At 57.1% G+C, this 7,240-nt stretch overlaps 1 pseudogene; it reads left to right on the top strand.

Moving 5' to 3' along the window:
• Positions 1-5,517, top strand: part of LOC129017503 (TBC1 domain family member 28-like) — an 81,460-nt pseudogene extending 75,943 nt beyond the window's left edge.
• The last annotated feature ends 1,723 nt before the right edge of the window (positions 5,518-7,240 follow it).

A 7,240-nucleotide genomic window follows, 5' to 3' on the forward strand; every position in this document is an offset into this window, starting at 1 on the left:
AGAGGCCCGGGGCTCATCCTTATTATTTGCTGTAGCTGTATAAAATCAGATTAAGACATCCTGGCAGGCAGATACCTAGGAGAGTGGCACCCGGGAAGGGTGGGTGTGGGGTGCCAGCCTTTGGGCTTGCCTGGGCCGGGGGTGCTCAGGATGCAGGGACATCAGGCTAAGCCCTGGAGGAGGTGTCCCTTTGGTGGGCATGGCAGGCTTGGGGCTGGGCAGAAGTGAGAGCCAAGGTTTGCCTGCCCACCCCTGCCCCAGCACAGGTTCTGGTCAGCAAGAGAGGGACACTGACACCCACCTGGGTCCTCTGGTCCCCCTGGTGATCATAGCCTGGTGATTGCCCTTAGTTCCTGGGTCAGGGGAGAGTATGGCTGCCCACACCGTCACCCCTACCCCGGTGCAGGGCCAGGCCTGGCCCACACCCTTCACTATCACCTCTGCAGATCACGAGATGGAAGTTGGCAGTCCTGTGGGCACATCTCCTGAGTCAGTGGAGACCTGCAGCTTCTGCTTCCCTGAGCACAGGACCCCCACCCAGGAGAGTGCGGTCATACCTGGGACCCTCAACCCCATGGGTGATGGAAGGTGGAGGCGCCCTGCGAGTGTGCCCTGATAGATGGCGGCCTTGGCATTGTGTGCAGATGCACCCTGGAGAGGGTCCCAGGTGCCTGAACAGGGGCAAGGAGGAAGAGGAGGAGGGAAAGAGATGGAGAGAGAGAAAAAGAGAGATAAGGAGAGAGACAGAGAAGGCAGAGAGGAAGAGAGAGACAGAGCAGGAGGTCATGACTTTCTGGGTCCCAGTTCCCAGTGCAGCTGTAGGTTGCCATCACCTAAACACACGTGCAATAAAGTCCCTGTGCCTCCTGCTCACAGCCCCCGAGAGCCCCTCCTCCTGGAGAATAAAGCCTTTGGTGGCTGCCCTTCCTCACTGCACTGTGGTTGTGTCTAATGAACCAAGACGTCCCACCTATCACCTTCCTGGGCTCAAGGCTCCACCGAATGCTGCCCCCTCGGTTTGGGAGGACCTGTGGTGCCACCATCTCACCAGGCTCCTGAGGAAGCTTATGACCTTGGGTTGGGCCCTAAGCATCCACGTACCCGCTGGGGCTCTGCTTCTCTCTTTCACTAAAAGGGAGAAAGAGACCAAAGAACGGTCTGCCGGGAGGGTGCCTGTGCAAACACCCAGGAAACAAGGGGCTTGAGCTGTCATTTCCTTACAGACACACATTCCCTTCCATGCCTCCTTAGTGAGGGCATGAAGCAGAGTGTGTGTGTGTGTGTGTGTGTGTGCAGGTGTGTGCATGCATATGTGTGTGTATGCATGTGTGTGTGCATGTGTGTGTGCATATGTGTGTGCATATGTGTATGCATGTGTGTGCATATGTGTGTATGCATGTGTGTGTGCATGTGTGTATTCATGTGTGTGTGCATGTGTGTGTATGCGTGTGTGTGTGCATGTGTGTATGTGCATGTGTATGTGTTGTGGGGGTGTGCAGTGGACAGAAAGGAGAGGGCAGCTCCAACTCAAAGCTGCAAGTCTCTCTGAAAGAAAGATCGAGATTCCCTGGACCACAGCAAGAGAGACTTTTCATTTGCATCCATTTTTTATTAGCATTTAAAGCTATATTTTGAATAGCATGCAAACCTTAAGTTGCTTAACTCTTCTTAGAAGCATTTACACAGTAAGATAATACATGATAATGTACATTGAAATTCTTCACCCCGCACCCCCCAAAATTTTCTTGTATACCTACACCCTGCAAAGAATCCCATGACAGGTGGGGTAGGCTGGGAACTGTGGCCCACCTGGGACCCCTCAATGGGGGCACTTGGTCAGTCCCCAAGGCTCTGCATGGCCCTCCAGAGACTCTGCTTCCCGCTGGCTCAGTCAGCGCCACAGAGGGTGGATGGGGGAGGTGGAGTCGGGGCAGGCAGGACTGTAGGGGGAGGACAGTCAGGCACCCCATGTCCTGGTTTTTGCAGTGGCTGGGAGGAGGCTGAGGGCTAAAGGCCGACTGCCCTGAGAGCTGGCTGAGGCTGGAGGCGGGGTGGTAGGGCCATCCCCACTGCCTGCAGGGCCCTTGGTCACCCTTGTCACCCCAGGCTTCTCCCCAGCAGCGCTGGGCAGCCCCGTGAGAAAGTGGCCAAGGCAGGGGTGTGGATGGGTCAGAGAGGGAGGGCTCATTCTTAGGCTCTGACAGGAAAAGGGTCAAAGAAGGGCCAGGGTGGCCAGAGGGAGTCTGGGCCAGGCAGGATGGGGGGAAGATGGGGAGCAGGAAGGGTCAGCAGCCAGGGTGCAGGCAGAGGCAGGTGCACACTGGGAGGTCACACCCTGCAAGGCCCATGGGGAATGTCGGGTGGGATGGGCTCCAGGTGTGTCCTCAGGGCACTGGGCAGCTCTCAGGCCAGGCTCCCTGGACTCTGGTGGGTGATGTGGTCACTCGCAAGGCAATGCTGTCAGTCAGGGCTCAGCCACCCACCCTGGAGAGAACCCATGCTGTCTCAGGACTGGATTTTGTCAGCATCCACAGAGGGTGCTGCCTCCAGCCCAGGAGGGGCTGGCCCCAAGTGGCTCCTGCCAGGCCAGCCTCGAGCTCCCTCTTCTCCAGGCTCCTGGTGCCTCAGCTCCAAAGGGAGGCCCTTGCCTTCCTTCCCTGTGCCTTGTCCCGAGCTGAGACTTAGGGTGGATGGGGATGGGCTGGTCCTTCTCTCTCAGGGAGGGGGATGGCTCCTGCCCTGGGCAGGTCCTCAGCTCTGCCTGGCTTGCCTTACAGTGAAACAGAGCCACCCCCATGAGTGCCCTGGAGGTGAAGGTAAGAGCCTGTGCCTGCTGCATGGGAGGCTGCTCCAAGGACAGGGAATCGGGGTGGTCGGTGAGGCGGAGGTGGCGGCCGGTGGGCCTGGGCAGTGGTGAGTGGGCCACGGCTGTCACTGGGAGGGGTGGCCATTCTGGCTGGACTGTGTTCCCATGAGGCTTTGACCAAAACTCAAACCAAGAACTGCAGTCCTGGCTCAGAGTCCACTGCCTGTTTGCACCAAGTCCCCAGTTGAAGGCTGGGACCCAACTAAAACTCCGGGCGTCTGTGGCCTGAAGATGGTGTGTCCCGGCATCACCAGTCCAGACCACCAGCTCCAGTTAGTTCAGAGGGTCTCAGTCCCTGGGGTCTGCCTTTTCCTGGCTCCTTCAGGTTGGGTCCCTTCAGGGCCCCAAAGCCCTGGACCCAGCATCCATGGGCTGCTGCTGGAGGCCTGGCAGCCCGGCTAACTCCATCACAGCTCATTTGAGAGCAAAGATGACAGGTAATAAAATGCACTGACAAGTGGCTGACGATGCTTGCAGACTGGACAAAATATGGGAGCAGCAAGAAGGTAACATGGGGAGGGAGTGGCCCCTGTGACTGCTCTCTGCAGAGCCAGGAGGCAGGTGCCCATGGCTGTGACCTGGCACTGTCTGCCTCTCAGTGGGTGGGTGGCACCCCATCCTCACCATAGGACAGCAGGCCTGTTTGCCAGCTTTCCTCCCCGAGTCACCCCATGTCCTGTCTCACTGGAGCATTCTTTTCTCTGTAGCTGTCTCGAAACGTGTACAAAGGCATTCCCCTGGCGGTGCGGGGCTGGGCATGGTCACTCCTGCTAGACATTGACAAAGTGAAGACTTAGAAGGGAAGTGCAAGGTACAGCCCTCCCACACTCAGCCAGGGCAGGACAAACAGGCTGGGCCATGTCAGAAGCCCAGGACTCCAGCTAGAGGGAACGTCAAGCCCAGGTTGGGGGTGGGGGATGTGGTCAGACGCACATCCTGGGCACAGATGGTGACTCAGGCACTACAGGTGCTCTGGGCTCTGCTGACCCTCCCTGGCTTCAGAAGCAAGGCAAAAAGGAGCTTTCTGCAGAAGGAAACCTTCTTCCCTTCCTTCCAGAAGTGCTGACTGTGGGATGACTGCTGTTAGGGGCAGGGAATCTTTTGTCTGTTCTGAGGCTGCTTCCTCCTCTTGGCCCTGCCCTACAGGTCATGAAGGAGAAGGGCAAGAGGTCCTCCAGGATCACCCACCGCATCCAGCTAGATGTCAGCCACACCCTGCAGAACTAAATGATGTTTAGAAAATGATTCCGAGTCAGATAAGGCCTATGGGAGCTGCAGGGGTCCAAGGGAAGATGGGGGCGATCCAGAGGGATGAGGGCTTCCCCAGGGCAGAGGCCGCGGTCATCCAGGAAAAGTGAGAGAGCTGCCAAGGGCTCTCCTGGCCCAGGCAGCAGCCAGCATTATGGACTGAGCACCTCCCCGGCTCTAAGCCCTGTGCCAGGCTGGGACAGACATGTGGGGCCAGAACCCAGGTGGCTCCCAAGGAGATGGAAGGCAGAAAAAAAAAATCATGCAGAATGGTGAAAAGTGCTCTCCGTGACCCACAAAGAGCCAGGATAGGGACCCACAGGAAGGTGGCAGGATGGTGGGGCTTGGGAGCCTTCCTGGGCAACATTGACAGCCCAAAATACCAGGGAGGATGCAGGGCCCCGGAAACTCTCATCCATGGCTGGCGGGCACGTGACAGGGCACAGCCACTTCCGAAGTCAGATGGGCCGTGGCTCACAAAGCTCAGTGGCCTCGTACCACACGTCACCAAAGTGTCACAGATATTGACCACACTGATTTGAAAACTGATGTGCAAATAAAACCTGCATATCACATTCACTGCCTGATTGTCACTCACACCCGGAGGCTACAGAGATGATCTTCAACAGGGGAACTGAGGAGGAAGGGGGGTCCACTCTTCAGACAGAGATGACTCAGTGAGGAAAAGGAACGAACCCCCGATGCCCGCAGGAACATGGGTAGATCTTAGATGAGTATTGCTGAGGGAATGAAGCCAGACCCCTCAGGCTACCACCATAGGATTCCAGTTCATCGACCATTCTGAAAAAAAGTAAACCATAGGGATAGAGAACAGGTCAGGATGGCCAGCAGCTGACAGAGCTGGAGACATGGGCTGCAAAGGGGACACGCTGGGGACTTGGAGGATGAAGGAGCCGCTCTGGGAGGGGCTGCAGTGGTGGACGGGAAGCTCTGCACGTTGGTTCAGAACAGTGGAACTACATGTCCCAAAGACTGGACTTCCGTGTGTGCAAACCAAAAAAAGGGGGAAGAAAAAGTCAACTAGAGTGAAAATGATCACTGATCCAACTGTACACCTGTGATATTTGCATTGCAAGGAATGTGGATTTTACTGTAAAAACTCTGAAAAACTCAGGTGTCCTGAAGAGCTCACTGCTTATCTGGGGGATCATCTGAACCCAGAATTGTGTTCATTGTCTGGGTTTATAGACAAGATGAAACTGACAGCACCCACACAAAACAAAACCTTCTTTTCTCTCTTTTCTAGGCAGCAGGAATTATGTGACATCCTCATGGCCTCCTCTACATATAACCCTGTGAGTATTCCCGGGCAGCGATATTCCTGGGCCATGTGCCCGTATTCACAGGCATGGGTGTCTCTCAGGGGTGTTGGCACTTCTTGAAAATTCAGTGTTCGTGACCCACCAGGACATAGTAGGCAGGAATCAAGCTCACTGCTGGCAGAAAAGGGTTGAAGCCCAGACTCCTGGTGTCACCTGGACCCAAACACCATGCCTCAGATGAAGAAATGACCTTCCCCTCCTGGTGTTGCCCCAAAGCCTAGGAGCTTGGCAGGGTCCCACGTGGGATGGTCCTCATAGGAGACAGGTTTGACAAGTTGCTGAGGTGCCTGATGAGTTAGCCTCTTGTCATGAAATGAGTTTGCATCCTGAGGAAGCCTCTTCTTCACCAGAAACCAGGCAGAGATCCAATTTTCCCTTTCCCTGAACCCCATAGGAGTGCAGCAGACAAGGAGGGGGTCACCCAGGTGGCTGCTCCTGCTCCACCTCCACTTTCCAGACCATTCTAGGCAGGGAGAGCCACTGAGCCAACTCCATGGGCTGCCCACGTGGAGTCTGGACCCAGCCACTCTCCTATGCCTCATCATTCAAAATACACAGGAGTAAGTCTCATGTGCCCAAAGGTGCTCGGGGGAGGGAATACACGGGACAGATCCCGGCTGGCCTGATGGAAGCATCCTCACACTGTCCCCATGACTCTCTGCAGGCAGCCCTTGGGCTGTTGCAGGACCTTTTGTGTGGTGGTCAGCGCCCCGCTGCCTACCCTTGTGGCAGGTGCAGTTCACAGGTGCTGCTCCAGGCCTGGCACAGTGGCCTCCCCAGCCTGGCCCAGGGGAGGGGGCATGATCAATCCTTGCCTGTGCCCTTTTGGGCCATGTGAGCTTGGACGCTCGCTGCAGGAGTCCCCCCAGGATCCTTGTCAACTGAGTCGTGCATGACCTGTTGAGTCCTCATGCCCAGTGCCAGGGGAGGAGGGCAGAGGCTGCACCCCAAATCCCCAGGGGCCTGTAGCAGGTGTCCCTGAGGACCTCTGCCATCTCTGGTGACATAAGCCCTCCCAGGTGGCCTCAGCCCTCCCAGGTGACATCCTTCCACGGTGACTCTGGCTCTTGCAGGAGGTGGGCTACCACAGGGACCTGAGCCGCATCACCGCCATCCTCCTCCTGTATCTGCCAGAGGAAGATGCTTTCTGGGTGCTGGCCCAATTGCTGGCTGGTGAGAGGCACTCACTGCAGGGTAGGTGGACAGCTACCTTGGGGCCTTACACAGCCATGCCAGGGTCAGCCACCCTGGCTGGTGATCCTGACTTCCAGGCAAGTCATCTTCCCTGTATCCCAGCTTGTTTGGAGCCTCCAAGATGTCCCTGCTGAGGGTCCCACAGCAGCCTGGGTCTGGACAGGGATCCTCTTACCTCAAGTCAGATGCCTTTCACCCCCAACAACAGAGGGCATTGATACCTCCCCCTGGCTGCCCTTTGTCCCCGGAAGCCACCCCCAACTTTGTGCAGGCACCGCTCACCTCCCTGAGTGTCCTCCTGTCTTCCAGATGGCTGTGCTCCCAACCACCCTCCCTGCCCACGAATGGGCCAATGAAGCCCACAGGGCAATGTTCCCCATGCATCCCATGTCCCCCAGCCTGACATCACATCCAGGAGATGGCCACATAGCCCCCAGCTCCCACCCCATTCTCCCCACTGGCACCTGCCTGCCTCTGCCCTGCCTCATAGCAACAAAGACAGGCCTGCCCTCCTGGCACCTTGTCCCAGGATGCTGCTGGGCACCACCTCCAGTCAGGGCCCTCCTCCCCAGGGCTGAGGCCACATGAT

Source organism: Pongo pygmaeus, chromosome 19 (assembly GCF_028885625.2).
Source record: "Pongo pygmaeus isolate AG05252 chromosome 19, NHGRI_mPonPyg2-v2.0_pri, whole genome shotgun sequence".
In the NCBI taxonomy this organism is placed as follows: Eukaryota; Metazoa; Chordata; class Mammalia; order Primates; family Hominidae; genus Pongo; species Pongo pygmaeus.